Here is a 16,079-nt window from a genome sequence, read left to right as displayed (position 1 = left end):
AACTCATCTGGCGAAGTTATTATATCTTCGTGGGACTTTCTGGGTCAGTGCTACAGCGTGAATGAAGCTGAGCTGCGTGCTTGCCTGGCAGGCCTTTATATAGGTATTACTCTTCACCGGTCCATTATTTTGGAGACTGATTGTGCTTTTGTCCGTTCTTTCCTTGCAAATGAGAATCTTGACAGGTCCTCGCTCGTTGATCTGAAGAAAGAAGCCTTGAGTATTTCGAAGATGCTTAAGAATTTTAAAATTGCGAAAATTAATCGGAACGCTAATAAGGTGGCTCATGAAATTGCGAAGTTTAGCTTTATAAGTAAATCTGATGGGATTCTTCCTAATAGCGTCCCGCCCTGTGTGGCGAATTTTGTAATGAACAATTGTAATAACATTATTAATTAATTAATGTATGGGGTTTTTTCAAAAATAATAATATAAAGCCCGTAAATTGGCGTCCGGCGGATTGCGACTTTTATCGTTGGGCAGAGGGAAGGCTATGAAGCTCTGCCTGTGCTTGTTTCCGTCCGTGCTTGTTATGCGAGCTGAAGTTGTGACTGCCGCTTCTCTTTGTCTTTGGGGATGGATGCATCGATGCTTGTCCTCGTAGGTGCATCAATCTTTGATCACATGATGCTTGCCTTGATGTAATGTCCACGAGACCACGACTCCACGGTGCTGCAAGAAATTCTGGCCGATGGTAGTGCGTAACCTGTTTATTATACCGCTCTCAATAGAGAACAACTACTATACGTACGACAATATTTCATCGGACACTGAACCATCACCCTTGATCAAACAGTATCGAACTTCACACTTTTGCATCTCTAACTTTACTTTTTGAACCTTACTAGTAAGGGAACCGCTAGGCGCCGGCCGAACGTTTCGGCCGGTCCAGCGCCAGCTGTTCGATCTGACTAACACGGAGGCTACAGAACCGCTCGATTCCTGCTTGTATCAGGCGCGCTCGCGTGGACTAGGTCATCGTCTTCCTCACCGTTGCGAATCCCCTACTCCTCCTCCCCCGCTCGACTCACTACCCACCCACCTGCGCGCCCCCGCACCTCCTCCCCTGTTGCCGGCTCGCCGCCTCACCGTCGTCGCCTCCGGTCGCCGCCCTCGCCGTTGGTCGCCGCCCTCACCTATGTCGCCTTCGTGCGATTCTCATCTCCGTGGATGCAGCAACGTGCGCCCATGGTTGCAGCCTTGTAATCCGGTGGCACCGCTTGCAACCCTAGTGCACGACGACCACGCTCCGGTGCCGACTGTTCGCCGGACACAGCACCCCGACGGCGAGCTCACAAAAAAAAAGATGCATCTCTCCTCGGGTTGCCGCCGGTAGCAGCAAAATTGTCCACCTATCGAAGCAAAAACAAGTACCGGTTGGAGCTTTTTGCACATACGATTCAAGCTTCCTCTGTCAAACGGTTGCAACTTTTTTAATTCTGCAGAGTCTGGTTGTAGCTAATCCATGAACAGGTGTAGCAAAAATGTCGCGCCGTTGTCGCATGTCGCATCTAAGCTGTGAAGCATGTAGCAAACAATGACGCTGGTAGTAGCAAAAATTGACAACGGTTGCAGCAAAATATCATTGCCGCCGACCCGAGTCGCAGCTAATTGATCTGTACATGGTTGTAGCAAAAAAGCTCGCCGGTGGTAGCTTCGACCATAGCCGGTTGCAGCAAAAAAAAAATCGTCGCCGCCGTCGAGGTTGCAGCATCATCATGAAGGATGTAGCAAATGCCATCGCCGGTGATAGCAATTGCAGACATCGGTAGTAGCAAAAACTTATGCGGTTGCAGTAATACTATGTCGCTGCCGTCGCGGGTCATGCCCTCGCCGTATTTGGTTGTAGCAAACTCTGCCATGGGTCGCAGCTCCTTCATCTCCTGGTTCCAGCACCTCACACCAACGGTCGCAACCCCCCACCCCCCCCTCTCCCCCCCGCGACTTCAGTTGAATCAGTTTCACGCCGGGCCGCGTACCAGTGTGGTCCGAGCTCGTCATGGTTGCACTTGCACGCAGACGTTTTCCGCCCTGCACTGTCAACGAATGGACCATGGATGCGCAAGTGCGTGTGCCTGGGATGGAGCAGTTTGGGGGAGGGTCATCTAGCGGTGAGCGGAGCTAGGGCCGACGAGGGCCATGGCGGAGGAGCGCGAGCTGCTTGCAGCGAGGAAGACGAAGGCTGCGGTAGGGAGACGAGGAAAGTTCCTCGATGGATAATAAAGTGGTTATGGGCCCGTAAAAAAGGGTTGTTGGGCTATGCGCAAGAGTGGGCGACGCCAGGCTGGCGTGCGACGGATCCGCGTGCGACGGATCCGCGCTTTGGCCGGCGCACCGACTCTAAATGTTTCCCTACTAGTAATAGTGCACGCGGAGAAAAGAAAACACCTCACGAGAAAAAGAAAAGAAAAGAATGGCCTGCTGGGCCTTTGGGCTTACGATGATACACCCACCCCACAACGTTCCTGGCCCATTAGGGTTTTACGCCTCGTCCCTTCACCCGCCTCTTCGGCCTCGTCGCACTCTACCAAATCTATAAATCCCCCCGACCCCTTAATCCTTTCCCTGCGGCGCCGCCGTCTCGGAGCATCGCACGCCAGCAAGCCCATCGCCTCCCACCGCAGCACAGCGACCTCAGCAACTCCTGCCAGGATGGTCGCGTTAAGGGTGAGCTCTCTTACTCGTACGCACCGCTATCACGGGGATTAGTTCTCGTCGTGTGATCTGAACTGACCATTTGGCGCTCGCGCTAGTGCAGTTCCACCAGTACCAGGTGGTCGGGAGGGGCCTGCCGACGCCGACCGAGGAGCATCCCAGGATCTACCGCATGAAGCTCTGGGCCACCAACGAGGTCCGCGCCAAATCCAATTTCTGGTGAGGACATGATTCAAATTTGGAAGCCTCTCGAGGATGCGTGAAGAAGAGCAACGGCCAGATCCTCGCCTTCAACGAGGTGAGCTCTTCTTCTACGCTCATTTTAGTTTACTCCGTGGTTGAATCGTACTAGCTTGGCAATGCCATTAGAAGGATATCCGAGTGTGAGATCGTTGTTAATTTATTTGCATTAGTGTACCACCAACTGTTCTCGTTGGTCAAAATGCTACTGGCGTCTGCTGTAACTTCTGATTAATGTTGGATGGTGAAGAATTCAATCATTGGCTTCTAGTGCATGTCTCCCTTATAGTGTTGCCTTTTTTCGATCTGTAGATTGTTGAGAAGAACCCCACCACAATCAAGAACTTTGGTATCTGGCTGTGTTACCAAAGCAGGACTGGATACCACAACATGTACAAGGAGTACCGTGACACCACCCTCAATGGCGCAGTGGAGCAGATGTACACGGAGATGGCTTCCCGCCACCGTGTCAGATCCCCCTGCATCCAGATCATCAAGACAGCCACTGTCCACTTCAACATCTGCAAGCGTGATAACACTAAGCAGTTTCACAAGTCGGACATCAGGTTCCCGCTGGTCTACCAGAAGGTCAGGCCACTAACCAGGAAGCTGAAGACGACCTTCAAGGCATCGATGTGATAACCCATCCCGTCCATAAGCTGTAAGCCTGTCCATTATGAAGTATCATTGCTAGTTCATATTAATAGTATTGATATGCAACATTTTATTCTTCTTAATTCTAGATAGCAGTTCCACGTCGTGCCCTTTATGGGATTGACAACCCTTGTTTAATCTTTGTAACATTTGTGGTTATATGACTGCCTGATACGAGTACATGAACTTTCTTTTTGCTCCAATGTTGTTTATCTGAATCTCTATTTTTTTTCTTATATAATGATTGGGATAAACCATTTGCCAACTAAGGGTTGTAATAATCTTAGTTCACTTTGTTTCTCAAATGTACTCTGTCATACTTATGTGTTAGTCTCATTGATTTGCACAATTGGACTTTGTTTCTATCTTTAGCCATGTTGTTATCAGCAGTGATATTATTCTGGCATACACAAGTAGTGATATTTTTGAGTTGTTTTTGAATGAGATACTTCGGTTTTGAACGTCATTACAAAGGTTTAAGTAGTTGGCATGGTAACTTTGCAGTTACCAACAGTTAATTTGGTTCCCCTCTTTTTCCCTACTACCAAAATCATGCTTGTTCTTGGATGTTTTTATTTATGTTCATTAACTAATGGATGGACATCCATGCCAACATTTATAAAATATGTTCATATTTAATTCTGTTTAGTTATCTGCTATTCTCCCAATCATAATTTTGGATCATTATTTTGTGATTTTGTGGGGCAACTTTGCCGAGGCTTCCAAGATGTAATTTGGTTTCCTCTTTTTCCCTGTTGCCTATAACATTTGTCAACTGTATGCTCAAGTTCTTTGACCTTATTAGGTCTATGGTATGCATACTTGTCAACATGCTTGGTAGTTCCACTGTGCCTACACACTGTAGTGAATGTGTATTCTCTAAACTCTGCCGATATATTTGAGTTTTTGTCACTAGATCTCATTTATCATTGGGATTTTGTGAGGCAACTTTGCCGAGGCTACCAAGATATAATTTGGTTTCCTCTTTTTCCCTGTTGCCTATAATATTTGTCAATTGTTTGCTCAAGCTCATTGACCTTCTTAGGTTTATGGTATGCATACTTGCCAACATACATACTGCCTATGTGCTGCAGAGAAGTATATGTATTCTGCAGTTCCAAACTGTGCCTATATGTTTTTGATTTCTGCTCACTAGATTTCACTTATCACCGGTACCTGGTGAGGCAACTTTGCCGAGGCTTCCAAGATGTAATTTGGTTTCCTCTTTTTCCCTGTTGCCTATAACATTTGTCAACTGCATGCTCAAGCTCATTGACCTTATTAGGTCTATGGTATGCATATTTGCCAACACGCTTGGTAGTTCCACAGGGCCTATACACTGTATTGAATGTGTTTTCTCTAAACTCTGCCGATATATTTGAGTTTTTGTCACTAGATCTCATTTATCATTGGGATTTTGTGAGGCAACTTTGCCGAGGCTACCAAGATATAATTTGGTTTCCTCTTTTTCCCTGTTGCCTATAATATTTGTCAATTATTTGCTCAAGCTCATTGACCTTCTTAGGTTTATGGTATGCATACTTGTCAACATACATACTGCCTATATGCTGCAGAGAAGTATATGTATTCTGCAGTTCCAAACTCTGCGTATATGTTTTGAGTTCTGCTCACTAGGTCTCATTTATCACTGGGACCTGGTGAGGCAACTTTGCCGAGGTTTCCAAGATATAATTTGGTTTCCTCTTTTTCCCTGTTGCCTACATCGAGTTGCTTGGTTGCTTGAGCTCATTGGCCTTATTTGGTTTATGGAAGGCATCCTTGCCAACAGCGCCGTAGCCAGGCCCAGGGCTGCCCTGGCCGTGGACTGGGGCGTGAAGAGAAAACTCTTCGTATAAGTGTTAGCAAAGCATAAGGTGTTTTGCCATACTTTTTGTTACCTGAAGTGTAAGTTAAGTTCATGTGGTTATGACTTATGAGGCAACTTTGCCGAGGTTTCCAACAAATAGCTTGGTTCCCTCTTTTTCCCTGTTGCCTACATCACTAGCTGCCAGGATGCTCTAGCTCCGTGACCTTCAAGGTTATGGCAGGCATCCTCGCCAACATCCTTTTATCTGTAGTTTTATCTAGTTAAAGTGCATTTGTTGCAAGGAGTACCAAGTTTCAATATCTTTGTAAAATAGTTGTTACTGTTGAACTGATTTGGTTTGACTTGTGACTGAGATTATCTATTTAAAACAAGTTCTTTGTTTCAGTTTTGAACTAAATTGCCAGCAAATATTTGTGCGCCAACCTTCAATGGCGTCCTTACTCTTCCAGCTTGCTTTACTGTGCCGGACGTACTATTACTCCATTGGGCGATTTGATATGTTTGGCAATTAGATAATTTGCCTGTTCTGAAGGCTTGCCATTACTATGCCAGATACGATTTTGCTGCTGTATGTTTAAAATTGCGTGGCACCTCCAAATGGTGTAAAACATTAGTCAATTGAAGTTGATGGAAGGATCCATGCAGTCCTATGCACTTTGCTGCTATATGGTTTATATTGCCTCTGAACTGGAAACTGGAAGCCCAGTTTGAAATGAAAATAGGAACTTGGGAAGGAAAATATAGTGAAAGTAATAGCTTACCTCCGTTCTGTCCCATCCGTATGTGCCAACTATGTCACAACTCACTGTGGCCACCAGATTGACAAGAGTGAACATTTATGTTAAGGAAAGTGCTGCTCATGTTATTATTCACAAACAAGGCAAAATGACAACAATCGTGGAAACTATCGCTAACCTAGGAAGTTCATGAGCAGGGGAAGAAAAAGTGGCTTCGTACGAACAGAGGAAGAAGTGCAGGGTAGAGGGTGCAAGGGGAGAACAGTGCAAAAGGGGCTGGATGGGATAAGAATACAGGGAGCAAGAATAGAGCTTGTATGAGGCGCAGCCTACAGGAAGCTATCTAGTCTTTTCCTTTGAGAATGTAAGCAATGATAGTGTGGAGTTCATGGTGTACAATGATATAAACTTCTCCTTAGGGGGATTGATGGCTCTGTCACTCATGTTGCGAAGGAGGTGGAAGGGAGAGAGGTGGATTACACAGAGAAGAGAAAGGAGTCTGTAGGTGATGGGAAGGAAGAAAACTTGCATCGGCGGCCTCCGATCAGGAAAACGATTGGATGGAACTGTCTTGGGATGCTCTTAGCCACGGCAGTTCGTGAGCTCTTGATCTTAAGTGTGAGTTCAAGGCCGTTCGTGAGCTCTTGATCTTCAAGGGTGAGTTCGAGCAGATATCATTTTTCTTTTGGAGTCTCATTGAACATATAAACCCTCCTAGAGTACCCGCATAGCTGAGGGCATCGCTCGCGCTTGCCACTTTTGACCACCCGATTGAGCTGGTACAGTAATATTTTGGCTGCTGGCGGCTGGTTAACCGCTCGCTTGTTTTTACTTTTGCGTCTGGTTCACGAGAGAATGACATGTGGGGCTCGTTTGGCGTGGGGCCGCGAGCTACACGTGAGTTTTCTTCAGCTTTTGGTACGGGAAGTCTGCGTCGCTTGCTCGTCAATCACGATCTGGGTAAAAGGAACCCTAGGCCCACGAGCCAATCCCGCCCTCCTCGCCAATCTCGTAGCCGCCTCCCTCGCTTCCTCCACAGTCCCGCAGCCGCCTCCCCCGCTTCCTCCGCACCTCGCCCCGTGAGCCCCGCTCCCCTCCTTCCCTGCTCTCTGCTATGCCGCCTCCTCTCCTTCACTTCTCTCTCCGGCGGCGGCGCCGAAGAAGGCGCACATGGGCGATGGATCCGTGCCTGAGAAGAGCGGCGGGGATTGCACTCCAGTCGCGGTGGGGTGCAGCCGCGGGAAAGATGAACTAGGTCCGCCGCTCGTCTTCGTCTCCATGGCCAAGCGCATGTAATTTTTTTCCTGGCCCTCCATGGTACTCGTTGCCGGTGGGATCTCGAGGAACAGGTGACCTCCATGGCGCTCGTTGCTGCTCTGAATAGGTGAGCCCCCCTCTCTCTTTTCCCCCTTACCCTCTCTTTTTCTCAGCCTGGCTGCTGCTCATCCTCCAATCTCTTCCATTCAGGCAGGGTGGACGCAGCGCACACGATCTCTAGGAAGGCCACGGGATGACTGTGTGATGCAGTGAGGACAACAACAAATCTATCCTCGTTGAGCTACCACCCCGACGGCTGCCTGCAGAGGAGGAGAGTTCGAGGACATCTTTCAGTTCATGGGGGAACTCGAACACGGGTAAGCTCTTTTCCTTACCTTGTCTTCCCATGATGAGCTGGGCTCATCTCTCTAATTCATGTCTTCCTAATTTTTTGTTGTTATGCAGATAGGGTTTGGGCGGAGGTTGATTCCCCTCCGACCGAGCGTACCGAGTTGCTTTGCTGTACAAAGATCCCTTTTTGATGGTGCCATGGTGCTCCTCTCTAGGCAAGCTGCAACCATCCTCCCCCATCATTTCTTGTATTTTCTTTTTAAAATTTTACACACTGAGCTATAGGTTGATCAGATCTGTTGTATGAGTCAGAACCTGCATAAGAACAATTATCAACTTTTTAATGTGCAGGTTTATGACTACATTACAGATCTTGGTGGCTGCCTGTACATGCCATTTCAGTAGTTGGATTATGCATTACCTGCAATTAGTCAAGTGATTAGTTATTACCAGTAGTATCTGGACCTTATTTGGTTTGGTCAATTTAGTCAATGAACATCCATTTTTCTAAATTTATTGGTATTTTTAATATGCCATTTGTGTCAGCACACTAATGTCAAATCTTGTAATTGTTTGTCTACCAGGAAATCGTATTATTAAGGTGTCTCTGTTACCAATGGATAATGAGTAAAAACTTCATTTGTGAATATTATATGCCAAAACGTCTTCCTTTGTGCTGCTCCTGTGTCTAAGAAATTCACAGGGAAGAGGCCTTACGATAGAGGGTTTTACTTCTCTTTTCTGCTTTTTTTTCATTCACCATACACAAATCTTGGTCTTCAATTTATTTTATTTCCCATGAGTGACCTGACATTAATGTGATGCTATGTAAGCCTAGAGTGTAGAGTGAGTCAAGTATGTAGTAGATGCACTAATTTGGCTCATTGCCTTGCTTCACTGCTGTGTAGATGCAAAACTTTGTTCTCTTGTGCTGAATGTTTGTCACTGTTTTCCATTTTTGCTCATTCTGATCTAACCAAATGGACCCCATGGATTTGAGGTTGTCATGCATGTCATATTTGGATATGCCCTTATTTGTATCAAAATATATGGATGGTTGCTTTTATCATTTCCATCTATATATTTCACTTGACTAGCCATTAGCGCTGTGGGTTGCTACCGAGTGAACTTTTTTTTTAATTTGCATTGTTTGTCATTCTCCTGCTTATTATTGTTCGTTTCAGTTTGTAGGGCTTGTACACTCCACCGTCTAAAATAAATCTAGCCAAAAGGTGGTTGAGAGACATTTTGTGGTGCCACTATTTTCTTCCAGGCTTAGGCGCTTTGACTCTACTAACTTTAGCTAGGTTTGTATCATCTGATTTACCACGCTACCTATTATTAGTGTATTTGCAAGCTATAGAGAATTGCCGATCAACATGTTCAAAGTCGTATCCTCTTATACTTTGCTGCTTATTGCTATGTTCACTTCAGTAAGGTGTAATTTGGTGTTCTTTTATTTCTTCGGCACAGATGCTATTCAGTGCAACCTTCATGTGCACCTTGACTTCTATGGATGATCTTGTACATAATTTGCTCTTTTTTATTAATGTGTGGTTTTATTGGTTAATTCCCTCTCTTTTTACTTTTCATGTCAGGTGCTACATGTGCTTTCTGTAATGGCAAGGATAAATTACTACCCTATTTCGGTACAATGCAGATCAAAGATTCATGTCCTAAAATGATTTGCTTGGCTTCATGCACTTGAACTGTTATCGCATATTTACGAGCCCCTGGCAAGCCGGCATTTAGGTCTCCGACTAAAGCTCCTCCTCGCCACCACGGGTGCACGCCGGCGTGGCCACCCTTCCCTCCCAACTGTAGGTACTCCCCGGGTCCCCTCCGTGGCCTCTCTCTACCCCTGGCATGTCTCTCTTCCTGACCTTCTCTGTACCAGTATGAGTTGGTTGGTTACATGTTTCTTTTCTATGCTGATGCATATCTTATTGCTAGCTTGTGTAGGATAGGGACCCATCCTACATATGAATAGGAATCCATTCCTACAAAACCAAGGACTAATCCTACATATGAATAGGAAACCAAGTCCTATAGGAATCCTATCCTATAGAAAATTTAATCCTATAAGGTCTCTGGGCAACTCGGCCTTCCAGGGGCTCACTCGATTTTGTTACTTCTTAGCCATCGGATGCTGGTCAAACAGGACGTTGGTGTGGTGCTTTTTGTTGGATCATCCCGCGCGTCGTCGCATTCTGTTTTGACCGGGCGGTGAATTCGCAGGGGCAAATGACCTGTGGGCTCAGGTTGTCTAGTGATTGGCTGGGTCAGCCGTTCTTGGGTGTCTGTGCGGCCTCTCCTGGGTCAGATGTGAGAGGAAACTGAGAGGGAAGATCGGACGACCAGGAAACGTCTATCTCGGGGGATCGCTGGGAGGCCGAGATGCCCAGATCAAAGTGGAAATATCCTACCTGGTAAAATAGATTTGCTAAGCAACAAATTATCTCGACACATACTATTAGATTGAGTTTTTAACTAATTTATGATTTTGTTGGCCAGAACCGTTGTTGATGCAAAGATGTGCCACGTGATTGTTATAGTGAGAGCAATGTATGTTTCTATCCTTAGTTTATGCTCTCTCTCCCCTCAATAAATATGACACATACAACTAACATATTCTCTTATTTTTTTGCAGGTATGACTGCATATATTCTCTTTGGACTTTTTGAACCAAGTCGCAAACATCTTAGAAAAGGACAGTGTGTGTGAGTTTTTCTATATCCAGTTTGAATTCAGAAGCATTATGAATTCATTGTGTGCTTCCCTCCTCTTCCAAACTTAGTTTGGTTCTAGCAATAGTTGGTTACTTCTTTTACCTATTTGCCGCTTATGTCTCCTACTCTTCATGGGAAGATAAGAGTTGTATCTAGAACTGCAGTGTTTGATTTAAGGATCTGCTAGGCATGTCATGGCAAGTAATTTTACCTGCCAATTGCCATGCTCTAGCATAAATTATGTCCTGTTGTAGCACCTGACATTCAGAAACTCGGTGGCCAGGTATCATCCTTTAGAGAAAATAATACCTTCCATTCAGATTATTAATGCGTAATATTTTGCTTGAGAACACTACTGTGGTTTGCCATGTGCTACACCAGCAAAAAGCTAAGGTCCTATTTCAGTGAACTAGCTACAGAATCAGCACACAGATTTGCTTCTCCTGAAAGATTTTGGTGTTTGTTTTCTCATCCTGAAATCATTTTTTTTATTTGTAGGACCTTTAGTATTTTTCTATATGGTGTGGTAAATATTGTTAGTTCTTTTGTCTTCTCTATTTTCTGGAGATCTGTCAAAAGCCCTTTTAGTCGTTGCATTATGTATGCCACTGCCTGCCTTGGATCTTTGGGAAACATGTACTTGGCCATCTCACTCAGGTTGCAGCAGCTGGATGCTGTTTTTTATTTCTAAATAAAATGGTGCCACTGTTTTTGTCCCAACAGAAATTACAAAGCTTAACATTGCATCTTATAGCGGGTATTTGTGGGCTGTAAATCACATGAATCCATGTTTCAAGAAACATTGATTTTCCTGTTAATTTCCATGTAAATGAACATTTTGGTTACTTCCAGCAACTTTTAGATTTGAGCATTTTGGTTTGCCATTTAAATATAATCCTAGAATGACTACCACATGAGATTAAGGAACTTATTCATATAACTGTAATTACTAATTATTAATTACCATTCATACTGTGTTTTGCATATTCTTCTGCTATAAAAAAATTATCATGATATCGCTGACATGTGAAGTTCTACAGGGCAATGTGTTTGTCAGTCTTGTTATCAATTCAGTACCGACCTTTGGCTGGCAAAGAAAGTGACACATTTTCTGATCATAGTTAGCTACTACATAAAAGGTACTCCCTCCGTTTCAAAATAGATGACTCAACTTTATACTAACTTTAGTACAAAGTTAATACGAAGTTGGATCATCTATTTTGAAACGGAGGGAGTATGACAGAATTTTGTTGACAGAGCTTGCTGAAAATATCGGTCATCATGTAATAGTTACACCTCTTGAGTCCAACTACGAACTCTTTCATTATTGGATCTAAAGTGTTTGCATCAATCAGTTCATACTCCCTCTGTTCATCAATATAGGACGTTTTAGACTGACCATACAACTCTCCAAAGCGTCTTGTATTTATGAACAGAGGAAGTATTTGTTAAGTTAGCTTCTGTCCTGCACCTTTTATATGTGTGTCATACCGATATCTGAAGGTAAAATACTGAAACACATATATTGTCTGTCATGTTTTTTTGAATTCAGCTTATCTTATGGCCTTGCATGGTGTGCCTCCATGGATGGAGCTTTCCTTGGGTGCCTTGTTTAATGTTTTACCATGGCTGGATCATTAGTTGAGGCCCTTTCTAGATAGGGGACATTTATATAGTACCTAAGAGAAAGGGAACAAAATTGGTCCGCAAGCTATTCTTGCATGTTTTACTCTGAGTTAGTTAAGTCTTTGTTCTATACAAAGATAAGCTTGTGATTCTTTCGAATTATATAATATTTTTCTTTCAAATTCAGCATATTCTTATTTTTTCATCTTAAATATTTAGCATATTCTTATATAACCCATGCAATTTTGCAACATTTAAGCTATTGTTTCCTGAATATGTTGCTGTAGTTAACAAGTTTCTACTACCCAGTATGGTCAGGAAATTGCAAAAGAGTCGAGGTAGTATTGAAATTAAATCTAGGACTTGGCTCCTTCAGGTATTTCAAGGGAAAAACAGAATCTGTTTAACTAATTTTCTATTTTGTTTATTTATGCATCTGTGAACATAGCTTTCCACTTTAGCTCATGTATAAACTGGATGGCAAAATAGACTTTGCCCATTTCACACCTATGTCGTCTTATTAGAAAAATAGAGTTTGTTTTATAGCTGATGCTCAATATGTTTTATCCATTGGTGAATGCTCAACTTTAGCTCATAAACTACTCCCTCCGTTCCAAAATAGATGACCCAACTTTGTACTAACTTAGTATGGGTTTTACATTGTTGTACAAAGTTGGGTCATCTATTTTGGAACAGAGGGAGTAGATGGCAAAGCTAATTCTTATGGGGCTTTTGCCACTTTTTGTTTTATGGCTGTCTACACAGCTGAGGGCATGCTTCTTTCTTGCTAATTGTCAATTCTTTTGTACAGTGTCTTTCAGCTACTTATGCTATGCTAGGCAATGAGAGTGTACATAGCATGTATGGGTTTTACATTGTTTTGCACAGGTAGAGATACATCACATATTCTTTTTCTCTTGACATTGATGGGTATATTGCCGAGTCCTTTCTTTTGCCACAAGCGGTAGTAGCTGTGCCATTCGACTCAAAGGACAAAGTGTTGATCACAAGGGGGTAGGGTTTAGGATATGTACACAAGAGAGTATATAACCAAATTATATGATGTAATTGATTTCTATTTCTATCAACTCCTCGTGTACTCAATGTTCATGAGTTCGTGTATTAAGTACTACATTGTATTGTCGCCTCTGTTTAGCTCTTTTTTTAATGCAAGTTTAGAGCTACTCGGACTTCCTAATTGCAGGCTATATTAAACTACCGATGATCTAATTTGTGGCATTATTACCTTAAGAAAAGATTTGTGTTTAATTTTCTTTATATGTAGGCGTATAAGTTCTTACCAAATGAACTTGCTCGGATTTAAGAGGTTACTGAAAAAATGCAAATATTTTTAACGCGGACATGGTTTTAAACGGGTCTTTGCGCCATTTGGCGCAACAGGTCATCTAGTATCAATAAAATAAAAGCTGGCGAGCTACGCTGTAAGTTACGTTTTGACTCCCATGTTTCTGAGAGTGATGGAAAAGCTGGTGGTCTTGAATAATAAAGTTGAGTTAAATTATTTGTTATGTATTTTATTGATATTTTGGTTATGAAAGAGGATCTTGTGGATTGGCGTTTTACGGGGTTTATTGTCTACCCGGGCTGGAATGATAAACATTTATCCTGGACTAATCTCTATATGCGCATAAAAAAGAAGGGTGATTTCAACGAGATTATATATGCGCATAAAAAAGAAGGCGGCAAGGCAAGACCAAATTCGTTGATGGGAGATTTCCGTGACTGTTTGGGAGAATGTGGATTGGAAGACATGGGATGCCTTGTGACTCGTTCACGTGGAGGAGAGGTGAAATTAGAGAGAGACTTGACCTTATGGTATGTACTAATATGGATTGGGCGAGGAAATTTCCTTTGGCCGTGATTATTAATGAAGAGCATGTATCATCGTCCTCTCATTCTGGATACGGAATATTTTGATGGTAATATGTTTACCCGCCCTCAGGGATGAGTAAAGCAGTTTGAAGCTCGTTGGCTTCAAGAGGAAACGGATACGGAAATTGTTCATACTACATGGGATAAAGCCAAGTTAAGGTGTATTGGGCCTTTCCTCGCTGTGCGCACATGGGTACAGGCGGACCTGCATATTTGGGATCGTGATACTCTGAATAGCCCGGAATTAAAAAGAATTAATAAATTAAAAAAAAGAGTTGGAAAAGCTTCGAAGGGGACCTATGCATGCCCATTCCCAAGTGCGCCAAAAGAAGATTCTTGTCCTTGTTGAAAATCTTTTGGAACAAGAGGAGATTTATTTGTTACAACGTGGTCATGCAAACTGGCTTTTACATGGAGACTGCAATACCATTTTCTTCCATAATGTGGCTACGACGAGAAAGAAGAGAAAACAGGTTAAAAAACTACTCGATGATACTGGTGTTTGTGTGCAAGATTCGGAATTGAGGGACCATATTAGGGGGTATTTTCAAATCTTTTTACCTCCATCCGAACAATGAGGTTCTCTCTCTTGTTCAAAGAAAGGTAACGGATGAGATGAATAAGGCCTTGCTTGCTCCCTACACGGTTGAGGAGGTTCGAAAGGCCCTATTTGATATTGGTCATTTGAAAGCGTCGGGTCCAGATGGCCTTCATGCGATCTTCTACAAAAGATTTTGGTCTATGTTGGGGGATGATCTGATCGAGGAGGTTCTACAAGCTGTGAATACTTGTACTATACCATCTGGATGGAATGAGACTACAATTGTAATGATCCCAACGGTTAGTTCTCCAGAGAAGGTAACTCAATTTAGACACTTGTGTAATGTGGTGTATGCAGTTATATAAAAAATGATAGCGGACCTCTTGAAGCTAATCCTACCAAAGATTATCAGCCCAACTCAGAGTGCTTTTGTTCTTGGAAGACTGATTACTGATAATATTTTAGTGGCATATGAGTGCTTCCATACTATAAAGAAGAAAAAGGTGGGTAAAGATGGTCTGTGTGCAATCAAATTGGACATGCATAAAGTATATGATCAAGTGGAGTGGGTTCTCTTGAAAGGAATTTTACTGAAATTGAGATTAAGGAGAATTGGGTGAATCTAATCATGTAGTGTGTTTCCATGGTGGAGTACCATGTCCGATTTAATGCTGAAGAAACGAAGAGTTTTAAACCTATGAGAGGACTAAGACAGGGGGACCCTCTCTCGCCCTACTTATTCTTGTTGTGTACTGAGGGTCTGACAACCCTTTTAGCGAATGCAGAGGAGATTGGTAACATGTCTGGAGTTAAGGTCAACAGAGATGCCCCAACGATTTCTAATTTTCTCTTTACATGACTCTCTAATCCTTATGAGAGCTAATGCCATGAACGCCGAGGTGCTGAAAGCTGCATTGGACTCCTATCGCGCCGCTTCGGGCAAATGGTGAGCTTGGAGAAATCGAGCATCTTTTTTAGCCCCAATACGAAAGTGGAAGATAAGGCACAAATTTGCACAATCCTGAATATTATGACTGAAGCCCTCAACGACAAATATTTGGGGTTGCCAGCCAACGTCGGTATGGACAAAAGTGACTGTTTTCAATTCATGATCAAAATAAAAATTAGTGGATGGAAAGAAAAATTGCTATCTCTCGGAGGGAAGAAAATTCTCCTCAAGTCTGTTGTACAAGCTATTCCCACCTATGCCATGTTGGTCTTTAAAATTCCTATTTTTTTGCAAAGGAATAATTGACGCGATGTCGCAATTTTGGTGGAGTGACGAGGACAACATGGCTTGGTGGAAAATGTGTGTTCCAAAAGATCAAGGAGGTATGGTATTCCGTGATATTCACTGTTTCAATCTTGCTTTGCTAGCTAAACAAGCGTGGCGTCTACCGGAAAATCCCGACTCTTTATGTGTATCTATATTGAGAGCTAAATATTTCCCTGATGTGGACCTAATGAATTCAAGCATAAATAGGGGCTCATCTTTTACCTGGCAAAGTATTATGGCAGGAGTTAATTCACTGAAAAATGGGTATATCTAATGAGTGGGAAATGGACAG

The 16,079-nt window shown here is 43.2% G+C and overlaps 1 long non-coding RNA gene and 1 pseudogene across 1 annotated transcript; both read left to right on the top strand.

Moving 5' to 3' along the window:
* Positions 1-2,637: 2,637 nt before the first annotated feature.
* Positions 2,638-5,774, top strand: LOC123079185 (60S ribosomal protein L18a-like; annotated as a pseudogene).
* A 3,781-nt stretch (positions 5,775-9,555) lies between these two features.
* On the top strand, positions 9,556-13,165 carry LOC123079186 (uncharacterized). Its single transcript, XR_006437885.1, has 3 exons — positions 9,556-10,151; positions 10,237-10,287; positions 10,373-13,165. It is a non-coding gene; the product is annotated as an uncharacterized lncRNA (long non-coding RNA).
* The last annotated feature ends 2,914 nt before the right edge of the window (positions 13,166-16,079 follow it).

Source organism: Triticum aestivum, chromosome 3D (genome assembly GCF_018294505.1).
Source record: "Triticum aestivum cultivar Chinese Spring chromosome 3D, IWGSC CS RefSeq v2.1, whole genome shotgun sequence".
In the NCBI taxonomy this organism is placed as follows: domain Eukaryota; kingdom Viridiplantae; phylum Streptophyta; class Magnoliopsida; order Poales; family Poaceae; genus Triticum; species Triticum aestivum.
This window is presented reverse-complemented; position numbering and strand designations above follow the sequence as displayed.